Below are 21,541 nucleotides of genomic sequence, written 5' to 3' on the forward strand. Positions count from 1 at the left end.
CATTGAAAACAAATTTTGGAGGTGTAAGTTTTGCAAGAATCATACTATTTTTACTTGCAAAAAATGCAATATTCATTTACATACTAAATGTTTTGATGATTATCATAAAAATTTGTAAGCTGACTTTTCTATCAATAAAACAACAAAAAAATATTTGTATTTGAAATAAAATGAAATAAATTGACTTCGTGTGCTAAATTTTTTTCATAAATGTTGTATTTTTTTTAAATATATTTGACGGTTTTTGGCCAGCGGTCGATTTTTCGACCAGTCTATATCTAAAACACCGATGGTCAGAATATTTTTTGTTTTTTTAATTTTTCTTGATTATGGTCCTATAAGCACTGACTAAAAAGGAAATGGAAAAATTATGTCGAATTCTTGTAGCGGCCGAAGATGGGTTAAAGCTCAGGGTGAGCTTTAGATTCGTCCGTAATCCCCTTCCAATCCACGCGGTTCATAGCAATAGACTTCCAGCTCCTAGCTCGTAGAGTTTTTAGGTCGGATATGACTTGGTCAAGTCAGGATTAGCTTGGATGTCCTCGGGTCCGGGTTGTTAGAGTGTTTGTTGTTAAAGAGGATTTTTAAGGGCGGCTGTCCTCCAAGTGCAAAGTATGTCCTTTGTATGCAACACTTACTTACATATGCAGCAATCAACCTCAGCATTTGCCGGAAAATAAATTATCGTTCTTTCGACTTTCCACAGGCATTTTATAACAAAAAGACAAAATAATTATGAACCAGGAAACACAGCGGAAAGCAAAAAACTGCGTAATAATTAATGTATTGTACAAAATAAAATATTTGGTTTAAAACCAAAATATTGAGAAGCAAAAGTCAACCAACAACTAAAGAAAAATAAAATAAAGCAAAGAATTGATTAAAACGTCGACAGAAAAATTAAATTATCTGCACAAGAAAATGACATAACCAACTTCTTTTGCAGCCATCAACCTTCAGCTTCAATCTTCAATTCGCATTGGAAGCACTCTGCCAGCTTTTTTGACATTTATCTAATTTTAGGGACGACCTTCCACTTGTCCTAATAGGACTATGTTTAAGTTCGTGCGGTTTTTTTCGAAATTTGAAACTTTATTGACGTAAAATGGTTACAAATTTAATATTCAAAGTATTGTCCATCGCTTACTACTACTTTTTCCCATCTTTCTGGCAATTCACGGATTCCCTTTGTGAAAAATTCGGTCGGTTTTGCCGCAATCCACGAATCGATCCATTTTTTGACTTCATCGTAATTACGGAAGTGCTGGTCAGCCAGGCCATGTTGCATCGATCGGAAGAGATAGTAATCGGATGGCGCAAGGTCTGGACTATACGGCGGGTGGGGTAGGACATCCCATTTGAGCGTTTCTAAGTATGTTTTGACCACTTGTGCAACATGTGGCCGAGCATTATCATGTTGCAAAATAACTTTGTCGTGTCTATCGGCGTATTGCGGCCGTTTTTCTCGCAGTGCTCGGCTCAAACGCATCAATTGTCGTCGGTAGACATCCCCCGTAATCGTTTCATTCGGTTTCAGTAGCTCATAATACACAACACCCAGCTGGTCCCACCAGATACACAGAATAACCTTCAGGCCATGAATATTCTGTGCCGACGTCGATGTTGAAGCATGGCCAGGGTATCCATACGTTGCCCGACGTTTTGGATTGTCGTAATGGACCCACTTTTCATCGCCAGTCACAATTCGATGCAAAAAACCCTTTCTTTTGTGCCGTTGAAGCAGTTGTTCGCATGCCATAAAACGGCGTTCAACGTCTCTTGGCTTCAATTCATACGGCACCCAATGGCCTACCTTTCGGATCATTCCCATGGCTTTTAAACGTTTGGAAATGGTTGATTGATCAACTCCCAAAGTTTTTGCAACCTCTTCTTGCGTTTGAGCCGGATCTTGATCGAGCAATTCCTCCAATTCGGTATCCATGAACTTTGGCGGCGCACCCTCGCGTTCTTCGTCTTCCAAGCCAAAATCACCACTTTTAAAGCGTGCAAACCACTTCTGGCACGTTCGCTCAGCTAGAGCATGCTCACCATAAACTTCCACCAAGATACGATGACTTTCGGCTGCTTTTTTCTTCATATTAAAAAATTCCCCGCAAAAACACATTATTTGGCACGAAATTCGACATTTTCAAGTGTGGTAAAAATATTGTTGTTTACGCTTCAAATAAAAAACTTATACTGACGTTTGTGCCTTACGACAGTAGCTCTCCAATGAATGTTTGGAAATGTGGATCGATGGAATAATAATCAAGTTACGCCATCTGTTGTAAAACCGCACGAACTTATCGATAGACCTATTACAATACGCTGTTGACCTTTTTTGTAAAAAAGCTGCAAAACGGCCAACCAAAGGAAAGTATTTTTCTTTTCAGAAACGGAATACAAGAACCATTCAATACGTGCAAAAGCATAAAAATATAAATGGCATTCGAGACTTTAATGCGGTTCTCTGTTTCGTGTTATAAAGAAAATATACGAGAGTTAAAGACACATACGTCTGTACATAAACACATGAAGTGCGTTCTAGCTAAATCGACCTAAGGCCATTGTATGACGGGCTCTACGCATTGTCTTTCAGGCAGAATTGTTCGCTACATTCATTGGTGACAGCTACGAATCTGCTAAGAAGGAAAGTCAAGTAAGTATCAAATTTTGCGCGAGGTCGTATGGGGTCTGCTGGGGTAATTATGAACAAATATTCTAAATTTCAAATATTAACAGCTATTAGCTATTCTTTCATCCAAACAGAAATTCTGGAAAGCCACCAGAATTAATATTTCATTACGCTACTTCTTCTGTGATTTTCTTCTCTTCTGAAGTTGCTATTAAGTGGGGGATTTAAAAAAAAAATCCGCCGCGAGATTTTATTAGGATAGTAAACTGAGCAGCAATTAATTATTAAGTTTTATTGAGCATTAACTCTGGTAATGAAGATCAAAACGTACATTTTCGTAAATACCAGATTAAAGGGGCGACAACTTTTCCACACATCAATGCTCTTTCATATTCACACTACCACTGAACTTGTGAACATCTCTTCTCGCTTAACCTTTATTGGAGAGGGAAGAATGGACATTACTTGGCTTTTGGTGATATCGAATTCATCCCCTTCGCAAAAAAAGTTCAGTTTCGTTTTGATCCACACTCTTCATTCCCGGCTCAGTAAGCTCATCATGCGTAACTTCGCCCACTTGACATTTTTTTTTTTTTTTTTTTGTGTCGGGCTAGTTGTGCAAGTGCAGCACTCAGACATTAATAAAGTCCATTGTACTACACTTGGATTCCCTTTTAATTTTCCTTAAATCTACCCGATCTGAGAAAGATCTTGTGATGCCAAGAAGCCAAGGTGGTCGCTTCTTAACACATCAGTGCCAAAGACCTCAAACCTGATTCGAGCGAAGGCGGGGCAGACACAAAGGAAGTGGTCCGCCGTCTAATCCTCCTCTTCACAAGCTGGGCAGAGTACACTGTCTGAGATGCCCAACCTTTCCATGTGCTTTGCCTACAGAAAGTGGCCCGTCATCAGTCCAACCAGCCCTCTACACTCCTCTCTGCCTATTGACAGAAGGGTTTGCGACAGTCGATCGGACATGACAGGTAATATCAGTTTTGTCCATCTGCAGCCTCTCTCAGCCTGCCAAGCTCACTTGTGGGTGGTAGTTACCCATTTGCTAACCGTGGCCGTGATGGCCGCAGAGGGGAGTGGCAAAACGGCCTCTGGGCCAAAGAAGTTGGCCTCAGAGCCCATCTTAACTAAGGAGTCAGAGGTCTCGTTACCCGCGATACCCACGTGTCCCGGGACCCATGTTAGCATCAGGCTATTATGTCTGCCGACATAGTTCAGCCTGGATTTACAGGACTTGACTACCCCTGATGTGGTTGGAGGGATGTCTAAGGCCATAAGCGCAGCTTGGCTGTCGCTGCAGACACATATAGATCTGCCTCTCCATCGTTTTTCCACAACAAAGTTCATCGCTTCTTGAACTGCATACACCTCCTCTTGAAACACAGATGCATGCATTCCAAGAGCAAAGTGCAGTTTTGTCCCGCTGGATTCCACGTAGACCCCAGAGCCGGAGCCATGCTCGGTCCTGGAGCAATCCGTAAAAATGCGAAAACAGTGTTTGCCGGGCTCATTTTCTGAGTCTCCCTACAGCTGAGCCTCTGGTAACACTACACTGTATCTCTTTTCAAGTACGACCCTTGATGCCATGGAGTCAAGGGGCATAGAGAGAATCGTTGGATCGATGCCCATGCCTTCTCTATGTTCCAATGCCGGGCAAGGGCCGTACCAGTTCCCACTGTGTTTCAGTCTGCAGATGGCCTTCAAGGCCTCTCCTTGGATGAAAGCATCAAGTGGTGGTAAACCAATCAGAGCATCTAGTGCCGGGCCTGAAGTAGTCGGAAAAGCTCCCGTGCAACAGATGGCCACAGTGCGTTGTAGTCTCGATAAGGTCCTCCTGACTCCCACTAGAGAGAGTCTACTCATCCAGACCACTGATGCATAGGTGATAATGGGTCTTATCATAGCCGTGTAGATCCATAGGACCTTGCTAGGAGAGACCCCACGTTTTCCCAAAGACACCTTTGCACTGCCAGAAAGCTGTCAGTGCTTTGGATGCCTTTGTTTCAACGTGTGACTTCCATAGGAGCTTACTATCGAGGATTACTCCAAGATATTTAATTTCCTTGGATAGGTGGATTGTGCCTCTTTTTAGCTTTGGCAGAGCGAGTCCATCAAGCTTCTTCCTTCTGGTAAAGAGGACAATACCAGTCTTGGCGGGATTTGCCGATAGCCCGTTCGCACAGCACCAAGTGTCAATCCGATCCAGAGTTTTCTACACTTTCCTGCAGATGTTCATAAGCGAAGGGCCTGTTACCAAACAAGCAACATCGTCCGCATATGCTTGCAGACATACATTAGGAAATTGATTTTTATGCCATAGTTCCCCAGTTAGGTCAACGAGGATGAGCATAGATGGATAAAATTGATCAAGATACGTTATCTTCTTCACTTTTCCAGGCTCCATTTCTTGAATGTAGTCTTCATGGTCCTCGTAGTCTTCTTCTTGAAAATTTTCACAAGGGAGACTTCCGGGCAGATCATATTCACTGTCGTTTTCCTGCTGGAGTATCGTCTTCTTTTTCCGGTTTTGCTTTTGGACTTTATTATCTTTTTGTTGTCCACTTTTATTTCATTTGTTTTTTTTTTTTTTAAACGAGTTTATCCCGCGCTGTCTTCATTGGGCCAAAAAACACACGTATCCAGTGGTTAGAGTGGATCGGTAAGGCGGAAAGGGAATTTGACGGACTCCACAATATTCAATATTGCTTGCTAAATGATTCGAATAGTCATGTGGCTCGCATGACCGTCAGGACATAACAAGAATAATATGGGGTAAATATGAGATCTGCCTAAAATGTATCGTAGTCCTTATTGGGCATAAATAACTGGATGTGAAACGATTGAGAACAACATATAAGCCTGGATTTAAAGTGAATAAGCAGTCACAACACTGAACAAAATGATTTTCACTTTCCGGAGATATGAACCCTGATAATAACTGAAATGGCATAATCGGTGTTGTCAAACTGGCGAAAAATAGTTGTTAGTTATCAGCCGAGTGATGAACCATCAAATTTTAATACTTTTTGGTTTCTACACTGCTCACAGTAGTGCTAAACGCGTTTCTACTGATTTACCTCATCTTCATATTTACCCCCGTTGACCCCACAGCTTGAGTGAGCTTGGAAGGCACATCACTCTATGTGGGAGCCAGCACAAGCACATGCCCAGGGTAACTATGGTAAGGAAATAAAATTCACTTGCTAGAGTTGTTTCAGTACAAAAATGCAACTACGCACAAAGCTCTAACCTGCCAATTTTTGTCACAGAAATACTAAGAACCGCCTACTAATACGAGGTGTGTTCAAAAGGTATGGCGAAATTTGAATTTTCGCAGGTCACGTATATTCGAATTTCGATTTTTTTGTGGCGATATGTTGGTACTCATGTCTCTCACTCATGCCGACGAGTTCGACCATTTTGAATGTTCAGTTAATTGTTGACAGCTGCTTGAGCGTGTTTCGGCTCGTCTTCGATTTTTACCTATTCACCTTTGGACCAAAGCAACGTTTATCAGTGGTACAAAATGTTCTCAGAAGGCCGAGAAGATGTGAACGACGCAAGGCGGGCCGGACTCCTGAGCACTTCAACAACAGACAAAAAAATTGATGAAGTGAAGAAAATGGTATTGGCCAATCGCCAAGTTGCTGGGGACCTAGACATATCGATTGGCCATTTGATTTTTTTCAATGATTTTTCATGAGACGGGTCGCTGCAAAATTCCTACCAAAACTGTTCAATTTCGACCAAAAGCAGCATCGCATGAACATTGCTAATGAGATGTTGGACTTTGTTCGCGACGACCCAAATTTGCTCCAGAGGGTCATAACTGGTGACGAATCGTGGGCTTATGGTTATGACGTGGAAACCAAATCTCAATCATCTCAATGGAAGCTGAAGCACGAACTAAGACCGATAAAAGCGCGCCAAGTTCGGTCGAATGTATAAGTTTTGCTTACCGTTTTCTCCGATCGCAGGGGCGTTGTGCATCATGAGTTCTTGCCACAGGTTAAAACGGTCAATAAGGAATGTTACCTGCAAGTTATGCGCAATTTACGCTAAACGATCTGCCAGAAACGCCCGGATATGTGGAAGAACAAAAATTGGCTCTTGCACCACGATAACCCCCCTGCTCACACATCGTTGCTTGTGTGCAACTTTTTGGCCAAAAACAACACACAAATGATGCCACCGCCACCGTATTCCCCAGATCTGGCCCACTGTGCCTTTTTCTTGTTCCCGAAACTGAAGAGGCCATGAAAGGACGACGCTATGCTACGATTGACGAGATAAAGACGGCATCGAAGAAGGAGCTGAACGAGTTAAAAATTGATTTTTTCAGGTGCTTCGAAGATTGGAAAAACACGTTGGCACAAATGCATAATATCTCATGGGAACTACTTTGAAAGGGATAAAATAGATATTAATGAATAAATAAATATTTTTAGAAAAAACACAAAATTCGTGATACTTTTTGAACACACCTCGTATATATACATGACCTCGAAACGAACAGTGCCATAATCTAAAGACCATGCGGTAATCCAAAATGATTTCTAACGCACTACGCAGTGAGAAAACTTAACTTCTGCTAACGTTGGACGAATGGAAATTGTGTACTACTATTGGTCTCATAATGGGACTCATTTTCTTGAAGGAATACCTCAAAAAAAAAGATAAGAGCCTCTACTTTATGAGAAACGTGTCAAGCGGATGAGACGGGACTGCTTTCGATTCGCTATATGGGAGTACATCCTTCAGTCGGGTATGGAACGTATGGTTCTTTTTTTGCCTTATATTTCTGGCGGCCGCCATAGCCGAATGGGTTGGTGCGTGATTACCATTCGAATCTCGGTGAAAGACCAAAAATGAACAAAAAGTTTTTTCTAATAGCGATCGCCCCTCGGCAGGCAATGGCAAAGCTCCGAGTGTATTTCTACCATGAAAAAGCTCCTCATAAAAAATATCTGCCTTTCGGAGTTCGCTTAAAACTGTAGGTCCCGCCATTTGTGGGGCAACATCCCGACGCAGGCAACGAGTACAAGGAGGAGCTCTGCCAAACACCCAAAAGAGGTGTATGCGACAATTATACTATTGGATGTCGAGCTCAAGAAGCCCACGGAAAGTGACGCTCAATCTGGTTAAGTCTTAGTTATTTTCTTTTGTACCCTTGAGAGACGTGACTGGCTAGGAATTAGCTGATCAGAACTGCTTGCTTGACAAGAAAGCCACACTTTGTTGGGTATGAACCACAAAATTCGATGTACTTCGGATCGGCCCCAGTTTCGAAATAAAAGAAAATATTAAGCTAATTGCCTCCCAGCTTAAGTTGTAGTCTGCCCTTTGCTGTCTTAAGCGAAAATGATATGTGTGCGTCCGCATTTCCACTTCTGAATGCATAAAAGTTACCAACTAAATCACTTAATAGATTAAGCCAACTTAAAAGATTAAAAGTCATTGGCCGCCTGGATATCTGCATGGGCTTGCAGCACCAGCAGAAGCCTCTTACGAATTCCGGCACTTAAAAAGCAAAAACGTGTGTCAAAATACTCTGTTTATCAATAAACACACAGAGAAATGGTTTTTGCAAACTAAAGCTTTCGTCTCTTAGGCAGTGAAAAAAATTAAAAGTGTTTGAAAGCAAAAAAGCAAAAAAAAAAAACAGGAAGATTCATGAGCACTTAATGCAGGGTGAAAAAAAATACAGCAAAACAAACAATGAACGAATTTCACATGGAAAATTGACACACCAGTTTCGGTAAATCTTAGCTCTCTCGGGTGTGGCAGAAGACTAATGTCATCAGACGTAGCAATCACAAAAAGAAAATAAAAAACGGAAAGCGAAAAAATATCAAGCGAGACAAAATCGAAATAAGCGGGTCTTAGGCAGCATCAACAGCAGCACAAACACCCTCTCCACCCCTTGCATAAGTCACTTAAGCGCTGATGGCTTTTGGTTGTTGATTGGTTGATGGCTTGGCATGCGGCCTGCAATATGCAATATTCTAGCTCAACCCACCTAATGCCAGATATATACATCTTTAGGCTCCAAACAGGTGGAAAAGTGAAAACGAAAAAAAAAACGAAAAAAAAATGTTGTATGCCACCAAGTGGCAGCGTGCCTAAAATGCCTATGGAGTTTGTGCACCCACCCATGTACGTGGGAATGTGTGCATAAGGATGTGTGTGTGTGTGTTGCAGAGGATGAGCAAAGTTTGAAGTTCGAGGCAATATTGAACCGGAAGTGTAAGCAGATATATTGGAAAAGTTTTTTATGTGTTTTTAGTGAAACGCGCTCGCGAACTTTTCGACAATTCGTTTGAGTCCTTCACCAAACCTAAAAGTAAATATTGAGGTGAGATGTAAAAATAAACACAAGCGTGGGTGGAAGGTAAATTCTATGTACGCCTAAGCAAGGGAAAGCAGCACTAATGTGTTGTCAGACTTTTTTTTTATTTAAGTTATTCACCAGTTGAATGCTGACGAGTTATCTGGTACCTTCCGTCATTCTAGATCTGTTTTTCTTTTTGTGTTTTTGTGAACCATAGTTTGTTGAATTTTAGAAATGTAACAAAAACAATGAGATTAAAGTCGAATTATATGGTCACTGCTGGAATCGAATCGTCACGGTCATGAGCGAGCAACTCGTCATATAAAAATGTGGATATCTGATTATAATAGTAACCGATATTCGCTTTTTTCATTTGATTGCGCACAAAATTGACAATATTTTGTATTAACAAATGTACCTACATATCTGCACTGCCTGCCGATGCTGTAATAGCGGTTAAGCGCATCGCTCACAAAGCGATCGAAAGTTCTCGCTGGCTCTACGGAGATAAAGAGTATTGACTAGTCACAACGTTAGATGTAAAAAATGCATTTAATACAGCAAACTGGGGCAAAATCCTAAATGCGCTAGAGAATTTCCGAGTCCCAGTTTATATTCGAAAAATGGTTGCAAGCTTCTTCACTAATAGAGTGTTGCAATATAAAACCGACGAAGGAATGAAAAGGTACAGAGTAACCGGATGAGTCCCACAGGGGTCAGCACTAGGCCCACTTCTCTGGAATATAATGTACGATAGAGTCTTGCGTCTCAAACTACCTCCAGGATCCCAAATCATAGGGTTTGCTGATCACATTGCAATCGTAGTCGTTGCTAAATTCCTAAACCAGGCTGAAGCGATTTGCAACCAAGCGGTCGCAATCACAAAAGATTGGCTACGCAATAGTGGTTTAAGCCTTGCAAATCGTAAAACAGAGGCAGTTCTCATCAGTAGCAGGAAAATGGTTGAAACAGCAAATCTCAGAGTAGGTGACCACGCACTGGAGTCTAAGCTGTCCATCAAATATCTTGAGGTAATGATTGACCACAGGTTGAGCTTTAAACAGCACCTAACATACGCCAGCGATAAAGCAGTGAAGGCTGTAACTGCATTGACACGTATTATGATGAATACGAGAGGACCTAAGCAGGCTTCTAGGAAGTTGCTTAGCAGTGTGGTATCATCTTTCTTGCTATATGCGGTACCAGCCTGGGTCGAAGCAACATGCTGCAGCACATACATGAAAGGCATTAAATCGGTATACCAGTTATGTGGCCTCAGTGTGTGCTGCGTATTCCGCACAGTATCGGAGGATGCTGTATTAGTCCTCGCGGGAATGCTACCAGTTAAGCTGCACACGAATTCGCCGAAAAAAAACATCGAGCGGATCCAGCACAGCTGGCAGTGCGTAGCATCCGTACTTGATAGGAGGAATGGAGGTACTCCAAGAACAGCTGATGGACATATCGATTGATTCCGAATATCACCAGGGGGATAAATCGAAAGCATGGACAGATAGATTTCTACCTGACCCAACTACTTAGTGGGCATGGATGCTTTAAGGCTTATCTGCATAGATTTAAGCACGAAGATGACCCGTATTGCACCTTTTGCGACAGTCTAATTAAAGATGCAGAGCATGTTTTCTTTGTTTACCCTCGTTTTGAACTAGAAAGAGAAGATTTGAGTGATAGGGTTGGGAAGCCAATAATGGTTAGTAACCTAGTAGATATCATGCTTGGCTCGGAAGAACATTGGTCCGCTGTCAGTAACATGGCAAGAATAGTAATTGCCAAATTGCGTCACGCTGAGCAGCAGCGCAGATTTTCAATTAGAGGCAATAGGCCTCTCCCCCTCCCATGAAGTATTACCTGCACTGCCTGCCGTTGGTATTACTTGAGGAATCTGAAAAGAAAAAAAACTATACCAAAATAATTGAAAAGAGGAAAGATTTTTACACAGAAGGATTCGACAGGCAAATTATCTAATTTACGTTCACTGGTTTGTCGAAAAAGGTTTCCATGGATGCGCGTGCTAAAATCTTTTGTGATATAAACGTAGGCCATTCTTTTCTCAACATTCAACAAATCAGTGTATGACCATAGACATTTTCGATTCGTGCCACTTCTTTTAATATTTTCGACTTCTTTGTGAATGCATCAGGACGCGAGTCCAATAGAATTCACCATATTTATTACAAAAAAAGGAAATGTCCAAGGCTTTATTGAACTTTTCGTTGTAAAATGTGTAACCATGTGATCCATATAATCAGCACCAAATTGTTTCTATTATAGGTAGGTAGATAGGTGGGATGGCTGTCGCAATGACACACTTAGACCTTCCATAGGCCCATTGTGATACCACTGGAACTTATCCTTACCCTACGGGTTCCTTTTCAAACCACCCGGTAGCTTTAATAAACGAGCAAAGCTTCGTTAGCTTTCGATGCGCTATGTCCGCTGCATCAGTTAAAAATGCCATGTCAAGAGTGTGGAGCCTCCTTGTCGCTGAGCTTTCACACTCACATAGAAGGTGGTTGACTGTTTCCTCTTCTTCTGTATTAAGACAGATTCTACAGAAATCGAAGTACGGGGGTCCTAACCTTCTGGCGTAGCTGCCTATCACACAATGATCAGTTAATACCCTTATCATATTTCTTATAAATAGTTTCTCTGTTACATCTTAACAAGCTTTTTGATCGACCGCTGTTCCATTTCGGCGATGTCTGCCTGCTTAGTGCGCATGTTGAGAGGTTTTGCCATTTATCTGTCAGTAGTTTACAAGTGTCTATAGGTATGGGTATCAACGTCTTATCCGCTTGGAGGTCGAGCGTTGTACCGATTCGAGCAAGTTCATCTGCCTTGCAGTTTCCTGCTATATTCCTGTGGCCTGGCATGCAAATAAGGTGTACTTTGTAGCATTTTGATACGTCATTTACAAGTTTAAAACATTCTTTGACTGTTTTTGACGAGTGTGTTTTAGATTCTGGCGCTTTTATTGCTGCTTGACTGCCCGAGTATATGAATACCTCATTTGTGGATAATACTTTTGTTTCTATTACCGTAAGTCCCTCTTTTATGGCAGTGATTTCCGCCTGAAATACACTGCAATCATCAGGCAGGCGAAAATATTGGCTAACTCCGAGTTTATCGGAGTAAACCCCTCCACCTACTCTGTTGTCTAGTTTTGAGCCATCTCTACAGATGTTTATATCATTTTCCTTAACAATAATACCATTATCCCATTCCTCTTTGGAATTTAATACTGTGACGAAACATTTATCTAAATTGATATCTTTGGTCTTACAGAAATCTGTTGTACCAGGAATGCTGGGGAATTTTTCTGAAATTGAAGAATGTCCTCTCTGATTCGTTCTGAGTAGACCGATTTCTCGTAATCTGACAGCCGCCTTGGCAGCAGTTTACTTGCCGAAATGCTCTATCGGTAATAGCTTAAGCATAAGATTTAGTGCCTTCGTGCGAGTAGTCCTCAGGGTCCCGCAGATGCAAAAACTGGGAATTCTTTGTACCATGATATACATTTTATTTCGGTTTTCTTGCTTCTCCAAAATACTTTTTCGTCTAATGTATGGTAGAAATCAAGTTTACGGTTTCTTTTATGGCACGTAACTGCAAATTGATACCAAATTATCGTAAAATCCAAGCATGATTAAAAAGCAGGATGGGGAGCGATTTCTTCTCATATCATTCGGAATACATTTTTTATTGGCCTGAATAGTGCCAGCGAACGCAATACCATTTTTAGTGAAATTACTTTGGACCCTCAAATGTTTTAAAAAATGAGCTTTCACGATTGTGCGTCCGGTACAAATATACAGATTTGCAAGCAGAAACAATGCATTTTCGCGTTGATTTAGTCCCATTCTTTCCCTTCATTTCAACCTGTGAATAACTTTGCACGCATAAGATACTTGGTTATGTCCACCAATTTTTAATGCCATATTTTTCTGGCTATGGTATGTGAAATAACTGTTCATAGTTATTCACCAGGTTTTGGTGAAAAAAAAATGTAAGTCTTACCGCAATGGTGCCGCCATGCTGAACTTTTGACGACGTTCACGACTGTCGCCAAAACGAGTATATCACGTATGTATTATTATTATTATTAGAAGGCCATTACGCACTGCGACCAGAGCTGATCTATTGTGAAAGGCCTATTTTGTAACCCTAGAGTTTTAGGCTTTTTAGGAATTTTAGCACAGTTTTGGATTTGTTGTTCCAAAGATTGCATGGAGATACTACGGTACCACCAAGGTGGTGGAGTCTTTGTCTGCCCAATGCAGGACATTCACAAAGCACATGTTCCGAGCTTAGGAATAGTTTGTGCACGTATGTAAGTGCAATGAATTGACTTTATGCCATGACAGCTGTAAACTTTTTTTAGATTATCTGAACTCTTGCTTTTTTCATAATGTTGTGTTTAACACCAGTTTTTGAGAGGTTCTTGGGAGAGTTAAGGGCAAGTTCCCTTCACGGCAACACAAAGGGTTATGTGCCTAAGAGTGCCCCATAGTGCATGATAGTCACAACCTAACCTAACGTAACCAAACACCAGCTTCAAGAAGAATCCCCAAAAATGTATTCAATTCTGCTTTGATAACATCTGCCCGAGTGCTTTGTCCCTTATAAGGATCCGTTGTATTCCATTCTTCAGTTGTCTCTTTGGCGTCTTTTGATACTTTGTGTAAACCCTACATAAATATATTAATTGTCATCGCTTGTATCCTTGAATTTTAACGTGCGTTTCTTCTTCCGCATACTCTCAGAGAGCAGGGGGGAGAGTCGAGTGGGGAATCTTCTGGCGGGTCCCAAAGCCAGCACACAACCAGCTATCCTGGAATTCTTCGTCTTCTCACGTTAGCTCACTCCCGTACGGGTGTTCGGGAGGTACCCAGAGGATACGTGGCTAATCCCGGGAGTTGTGAGCTGCTTGAACCATGCAGAAGTAATATCCTGCCCACTCCCAAGTGAATGGCGGTCAGTAACTTTCCCCACTTGCATGGACTTCTTCACATTGAACCATCCTCCTGACTGACCCCTGGCTTATAAAACTCGAGTAAATTACCTGGAACTACAAACCAATTTACACTCCATTTAAAGTACCTGATGTGTAAGACGATGGGTTAACTACGCATTTTGTTTAAATGAGAAATTTCAGGTACTCTTCCAAATAAAATATGCAGTAACCAAAGGATTTGTTGCTACGTTACTATTGTAAAAATGTACAAAAATACTTATTTATTGTACATATTTTTCATATCTAATATTAGCCAGAAACTATTAAGAATTTAAAAAAGAAAAATAAGTAAAACGAAAACACACAACTGAGAAGTGTTGAAGTGCTATGCAAAGAAAAACTATGATTTAGTGCACCTGAGATAAATATTTTGCATGTTTCCAAATTTATAATACACACACACACACACTCATATTCTCATTGAGATAGTAGCAAGTGCATGACAACTTTTAGCTACTCCAGTGCTCAAATAAAATGGATGCTGAAAACCGAAAAGAAAATAAATAAAAACCAGAGGAATGACGCATTTCTAAGCACCTGACAGCATCCTCGGCGAACATTTCCACCTAAGCGAAAAATTCTAGGTCGCCAAATAGAATCAGCGACACCCTTAAAAGCGTGCGAGCTCACATGAAAATTGCAGCAGCCTTTCAGAGAGCGACAAAACACACACTCACACACACCCACACTCAAAGATGTACAAAGCACGAGCGCGCTAGCAAGCGGAAATGGAAAGCGACAGTGCAAAAGTGTTGCCGAAATAAAAATAACTGTATGTCGAAATGCTTGCGCGAATAAATAAAAAATGGCTAAGGAAAAAAGTGAAAACGGAATCGCCAACGAAGCGTAGCACAACACACGTATGCACACGTATGTGCGGATGTGTGAACGAGCAGCTTGATTGCCATTGCTGGGCTGTAGAGCGCCGCTGGTTGCCCAGCCTGCCGCGTCTTCAACACAAGTACCGCACCACGACAGGCTGCTGAAATATTCAACGCTACACCTTCATATCCTGTTTATGAATTGCTTTTGATAGTTTTTCACCCACACACACACACAGACTTCGCTCTGAAGTGGGCCGCACATAAATATTGCAGTCGTATGCACGTTATAGACGTCGCCAACGCTAGCGCCAGTTAGTTTTACTAATGCGAAAAAAAATAAATATTATAACAGCTGTTATGAGAGTGTAAATGCACGTATTTGGTGACACACATAAATACCTATTTTCTTAGGAAAAGCAATACCTACGGCTACTGCTGTTGAAGTTAGCACACCGTACAAGGCCATAACCATAGACGGATATGCGCCTCTGTATACATAGAGGGCGCCATGCAAATGCATATTTATTTGCTCTATGGAGTGGCGCACAGCCAAAGCGATGCTGTACGTTTATGAAACGAAATATTGAGATTATCGGAAAAATACTCCTTTGGCAACATGTAAATACCAGTTGGTAATGAAACATATTTTCATTTAAAAAAAAAAAAAAAAAAAAATAGAATAAAAAAAATGCGCTTTATTTCGAGGACGAAAGTAACGTAGATATACACACAATGTGTAAGTAGATGAAAGATTGAACTACCAGTTTGACGCTCCCCAAGTAGTACTAAAACGCCATTTTAATATCATTTTGAGGCATCGAATGGGCAGATACCTACACCCAGCCAGAACAGTTGATGTAATGAAAGAGATTGTTGGAATTTAGGTTGGCGCACTGCCTCAAGCTGTCAAAGAAACAAGCGCACACAGTGATGCTTAACGTCTGACTACTAAATCCGGACATTTACAGGGAAAGTACTCAATACACTGTGTGAATCACAGCTTCTGCAATGGGGGTTAAATGGTAAACCTAGCTTTTCTGCGTGTATGCCGATCGCCCAATGATCGGTAGATACAGCTTCGAGTTTGGAGACTTTGTACGGTCTGCGTCTAGTTTACTGGAGACAAAATGTTTCCGAATTAGTGCACGAAGAAATGGAGTCCCATCTATTCTGCGATTTACTGAAAAACAAGTTGCAACAATTAGTCTTTCGCAACAGTCAGGGGATGCCAATAATCGGGTTGAAACTCGGGCAGTTGAAATCTTCCTGGAATCTAATCAGCAACTTCATTTCCTTCTATGTTCCTAAGTCCTAGAACCCAGATCAGAGAAATGTTATCTACACACCCAAGAGATATGATCTCCTGCTTTCAGTAGTCGATAAGTTTAGATCTGTCCCATGGCGTTGTCAGAGCCTTAATCGCGGCTTGACTATCGGAAAAAATGTGAATATCCCCTCGCTCCCACATTCTTCAAGTATTTTGCATGCCTGCAGGATCGCAAAAACTTCTGTCTGAAAAACACTAGCAGTTTTCGGCAGTTTGAAGGAAATACACAAAATGGCTGATTTAGAGTACATCGCTGCTTCGATTCCCGAGCAATCTTGGAACCAGCAGTGAAGGCAGCGGTACCAGCTTCGGTGCAGATTTTCCCCTCGTTCCAATCCTACCTACTTGAAAAGATTGCAATGGCATGATCTTCAAACTCCAGTTTGCCAGTTTGCCGATAGAGAGATCTGTCCGAAGTTCAAATTAATACGGTGTTATCTGCCCGAAAATGCTACCATGTTCCTTGAGAGATTGCCTCCAGAGGCCAACATCCTCCAAGTGCTTCTGTCAATAAACTTCGACCCACGTACCAAAACAGACGGCTCACAGTACGAAGCCTTGGATATAATATAACACCCCTTAAGTTTTGGAAAAATTACTTTAGTCGGCCGACCTAAATACGGGATCACGAAGCATACGTCATAGGGCATACAATGGGAAGAGATATCAACTGCGAGAACGCGAAGTAATCATCCTAATAAGTCGAAAATTCAAAGGTTTTTAAAAAGATGTCAAGAAACTATTGGTTCGGGAATAAGTTCGTAGCGTTTTTACCGTAGACTTTTATGTAAACAAAAAACAATAATTATATCAATAAGTTAATCCATTATTATTCGCCGTTTCTGTTTACAACCTCTTCCCGCATATGGACGGCTTTGACGACTTGTGCAACATGGGGCCTCGTCCATGACCATTCCAGGTATTCAAATAAACAATCGCCAAGATATTTGGCATGGCTTCTGTGAAGTCTGGGGCATTCACAGAGGAGGTGTTGTATCGACTCAATTTCTTCTTCATCTCCAGAGCTCCTGCAGAAGGTATTGTGAGGCCCACCCATTCCACTGGCTAGGGTGACCCAAAGATAGGGAAGTCACCCGTTATAACACCTTTGACGGCCGTGGCAGTTGATATCTTTAATCGAAGCAAGCATTTTGTGCTTTTAAGATTCAGTTTTAGTCAGAGTTTTGTCTATTGGTTTCCGCCATTACGCTGAAGTCAATCGCAGTGTATAGTTCGATTACAAAAATGCTTATCATGCTCTACCACTTGCTGAAGGCCCATCTCAGAGCCTTTCCTTGCACACTCATCCGCTCTTTCATTTCCTTCCACTCCAGAGTTGCCGGGAACTCAACAAAGTGTGATCTTGTCTTGTTGGATAAACGGGAGCGGCCTCCTGCATTTTTTAACACATTTTGAATTTTTGCGCGTTGGGGCCAGTGTCTTGATCACCGCTTGACTACCAACAAAAATTATAAGGTTTGCTGAAGGTAAGTCCTTAAGTTTTATCGTTTTTGCTCTTTTGTCTATAACGTAGATCCCAGCTTAGAAGACGCTACACCTGTGTGGGTGTCTAAAGAAGCATTTTAACGATAATTGTTCCGAGTACACTCCTAATCTAGTGTAATCTTTGAGCCGTCGGTAGAAACATGGTGACTGCTATCATCTGACATGACTCTAGTCTGCCAATCTTTCCTGTCAGGTATTCGTATTTTATTGTCTTTATACAGATCTATCTTCAGAGCCAGATAGTCTGTTTTCGATGCATCTTGCAAGTTTTCTACAGATAGTAAGACTGACCATAGGCTCTTTTGGCATACCTGCTACTTTAACCCTTGCAACAAATTTGGCCGCTATCCCTTTAACATATTGCATTTATTGTATATGAACGGGTGGAATATGCAGGAGCACTTCCACCACCGCTTGAGAGGTCGATCAGAGCACACGTGTTATTCCTACACAAGCCAATTTTAAGACTTTTATGAGATTCTTTATGTAGGATGGTGCACCGCCTCCTACCACACGAAAGCTCCATAAGTCAAAATGGGTCTAATGATCGTAATGTATACTTTCTTCATCCTTTCCTCGATGCTTATTTTCCAAAAATGCTTTGAGTCCAGAATTATGCCAAGATACTTGGCTTCGTTTTATAAGGTTAGTGTTACTTCATCTATAGACGGTAACTGAAAACTCGTTACCTTATATCTTCTAGAACAGAACAGAACTAGTTCGATCCCGGCTGGGTTAACCACTAGACCGTTGGACGTCGACCACTTAGAGAGTTCCCTTAACGCTGATTGCATGAGCCCACTGATAGTCGAGAGAAACTTCCCTCTCCTCAGTATGACTACATCGTCCTCATGAGTTGCTGCCTTGATCCGTTTCTTGTTCATGGTAATAAGCAATTCATTTAAGTCCACAAGTCTCTCATCATGCCCGTTCTAACGTATGGCGCACACGATGACAACATCCAATGAGGCGTCACTTGGAGTATTTGAGAGAAAGATTCTGCGGAAGATTTTATGACCTTTGCAGGTTTTCGATGCCGAGCTTTATGACGATATAAACATAGCTCAGCGAATAAAGATCCAGCGTCTACGCTAGCTGGGCCATGTTATCCCAATGGATACAAACGCTTCAGCTCTGAAAGTATTTGACGCGGTACCAGCTGGTGATAGGAGAAGAAGAGGAAGGTCTCCTCTGACTTGCCCAACTGGCGTCGGTGAGAACTAGAAAGAAGCTATTGGCGCACTCTGTTAAACTCGGAAAAAAACGCGTAGTAGAAACTCCCAATTATTGTAAGGTAAGCACGGGAGTAATATGGCTTATGAGACCTTAAGTAGAGAGAGAAAAGTAGAGCACATCGTTTAATTCCGAACCAGCATCAATAATGATTGTTATGTCAGCCTTGAAATCTAACGGAGAATAATCAAATTTTTTAAGGCAACGCGGGAGTGAGAGCTTAAGTAGAGAATTTGAGTTTGAGCTAATTTTCATAACAAGAACATTCGCCTATTTTGGATACCTCCATTTTTGACAATAGTGGATGGACGATGAAGCCTGGAAAAATGTAAATTCAGAAGAATGGTGCAGATTTTCAACTGGACGCAGATTGTAATGACACTCCCCTCAACTGACTGAACCTTCGGCTTCACAAAAATTCAATATCAAAGTTTCGCTTCTTCACTGGCGAGCTGGCATAACTTCCTGTCACGAGAGATGATAGCATCTTTTCCATTAGCGAGACCTGAATGTTTCAGTGACATATTCTCAAATCATAATCCTTTATCAGCATATCAGCATCAAGAACAAAAAAAAATAGAAACCAAAAAAAAACAAAAAACAAAAAACAAAAATAAACTAAAAAGACAACAAAGAAAAAAAAAAAAAAGAATAATAAAAAAAATATTTGATTTGGCTATAATAGTTAGTATTTTAAAAAATTTGCCAAAGTATGAGCCATTTCGATATGATAAATTACAAATAACTGTGCTTTTGCACATACATATATGTGTAATATACATATTTTAATACGCTAACATTAGCGAAAATTCACTTGGAAGTGTGTTGTTGCAAACAGTTTTGCCTATTTGCACAAAAAATGGCTACAGTGCTTATAAATACAGACCAACAAATGTTTTTTTTTTTGTTTCTCTCCTAACAACAGTGTGTGCGCATAAATTTAGTTAAACTCATAGACACTTTTTTCACTCCGCATAATCCAGAAATATTCATATGTGCATGCTGTTCTGCATAAATGTGTGAATGTGTGCATGTGTAAGTATGCGGCTCAAGGATAAAAAAGAACATTTAAATCTAAAACTCGCTAAGTGCGGCACTCAAGTGTTGTTTGCTAAAGAGCTCAATGTAGTTACCGTTTTGCAAAGCTCGAGAAGGAAAAACGCGAAACTCTCACAAAATTTACGAGTGGGAGCATTTCGCGAAAAAAATAAATAAATGTATAAACTATGTTTGAAGTTCTAAAAATAAGTATACATCAAGCGGCTACATAAGTGGCATGTCACAGAATGATGGAAACTTTGTGGGAATTATACTCAAAGCTTTAATTAATTTAAAAGTCTGTGCTTACTCCTCCACAGACAATGGCAAACCTCCGAGTATATTTCTGCCATGAAAAAGGTCCCCATAAAAATACATTCGCCGCTCGGAGTCGGCGTAAAACGGTAGGTTCCTTATTTTGTGGAACAACATCAAGACGCGCACCAGAAAGAGGAGGAGGAGCTCGGCCAAATGCCAAGCAAAGGGCGTAAAGGTCACTTATATACAGGGGCGTATAGTATTTGAGGGCAACTTGAGAGAAAAACTTATTAGCTTTTTTTGAAACAAAATTTAGTGAACCTTCACGAATTTTTTTTTCCAGCCTTATTTTCTAATATAAAGGGTTTTTCAATAAGGGCGGGTAGATGTTGAAATGGAATAAAATGGCGCTTGATGTGTGGCACGTAGCGCCGTCCTGCTGGAACCACATGTCGTCTAGGTCCATATGGTTCAATATGGGCCACAAGAAATTGGAAGGGCCACCACGTCTACCGAAAAATGGGCGCAATGCGCGCAACGTTTGCGTTAATGAACATTCATTTTGATAATAAAGTTTCATCATTTGAACGTGCTGTTCTATCGTGTAACTTGCCATGTTGATTTGGCATAAACAACGGAATAATAAACCAAAGATTTGACAGATGTCACCAAAACAAAATGGCTGCCACAGGGCGCCAAAATCGACCCGCGCCAATTGAAAAACCCTTTATTTATAAAATCATTCAATAAAATTTCCTTTAGTTGCAATAATTCTCGATTCAGGTCCGGAATTGATTGCATGACCGAATCAAATGCTTCTTATTCATGTTGACCCTGGCTTTATTAATTTCGGCATTTATAGAAGAAATTGTGTTATTGGGATGCTTATGTTGGCTTTACGCTCAAGTACGTCCCATAAATAGTAATACAGGGGATTAAAGATCAAGGCCATCGAGATATGCAACAGAATTCACTCGAATTCCTTAAGTAAAGAAGTGTGGGGGCATAAAATGTCCTTTGTTGAACACAACAGGATAACAGGAACCCCTGTAGAATTGGAACATAGCCATCTGCCATTTCTGTGTTTGGTCCTTTGCTCTTGGTCTTATTGAAGACAAGAGTGGACTAGCAATATACTTCTTCTTCTTGATTGGCGCGATAACCGCCTAGGCGATTTTGGTCGAGTTTAGCAAAGCGCGCCAGTTATTTCTTTCTCATGCAAACCGGCGCCAGTTGGACACACCAAGTGAAGCCAAGTCCTTCTGCACCTGATATTTCCAGCGCAGAGGAGGCCTTGCTCTTCCTCTGCTACCACCAGCTGAAGCGTTTGCATCCATTCGAA

This window comes from Anastrepha obliqua, chromosome 1 (genome assembly GCF_027943255.1).
Source record: "Anastrepha obliqua isolate idAnaObli1 chromosome 1, idAnaObli1_1.0, whole genome shotgun sequence".
Lineage (NCBI taxonomy): Eukaryota > Metazoa > Arthropoda > Insecta > Diptera > Tephritidae > Anastrepha > Anastrepha obliqua.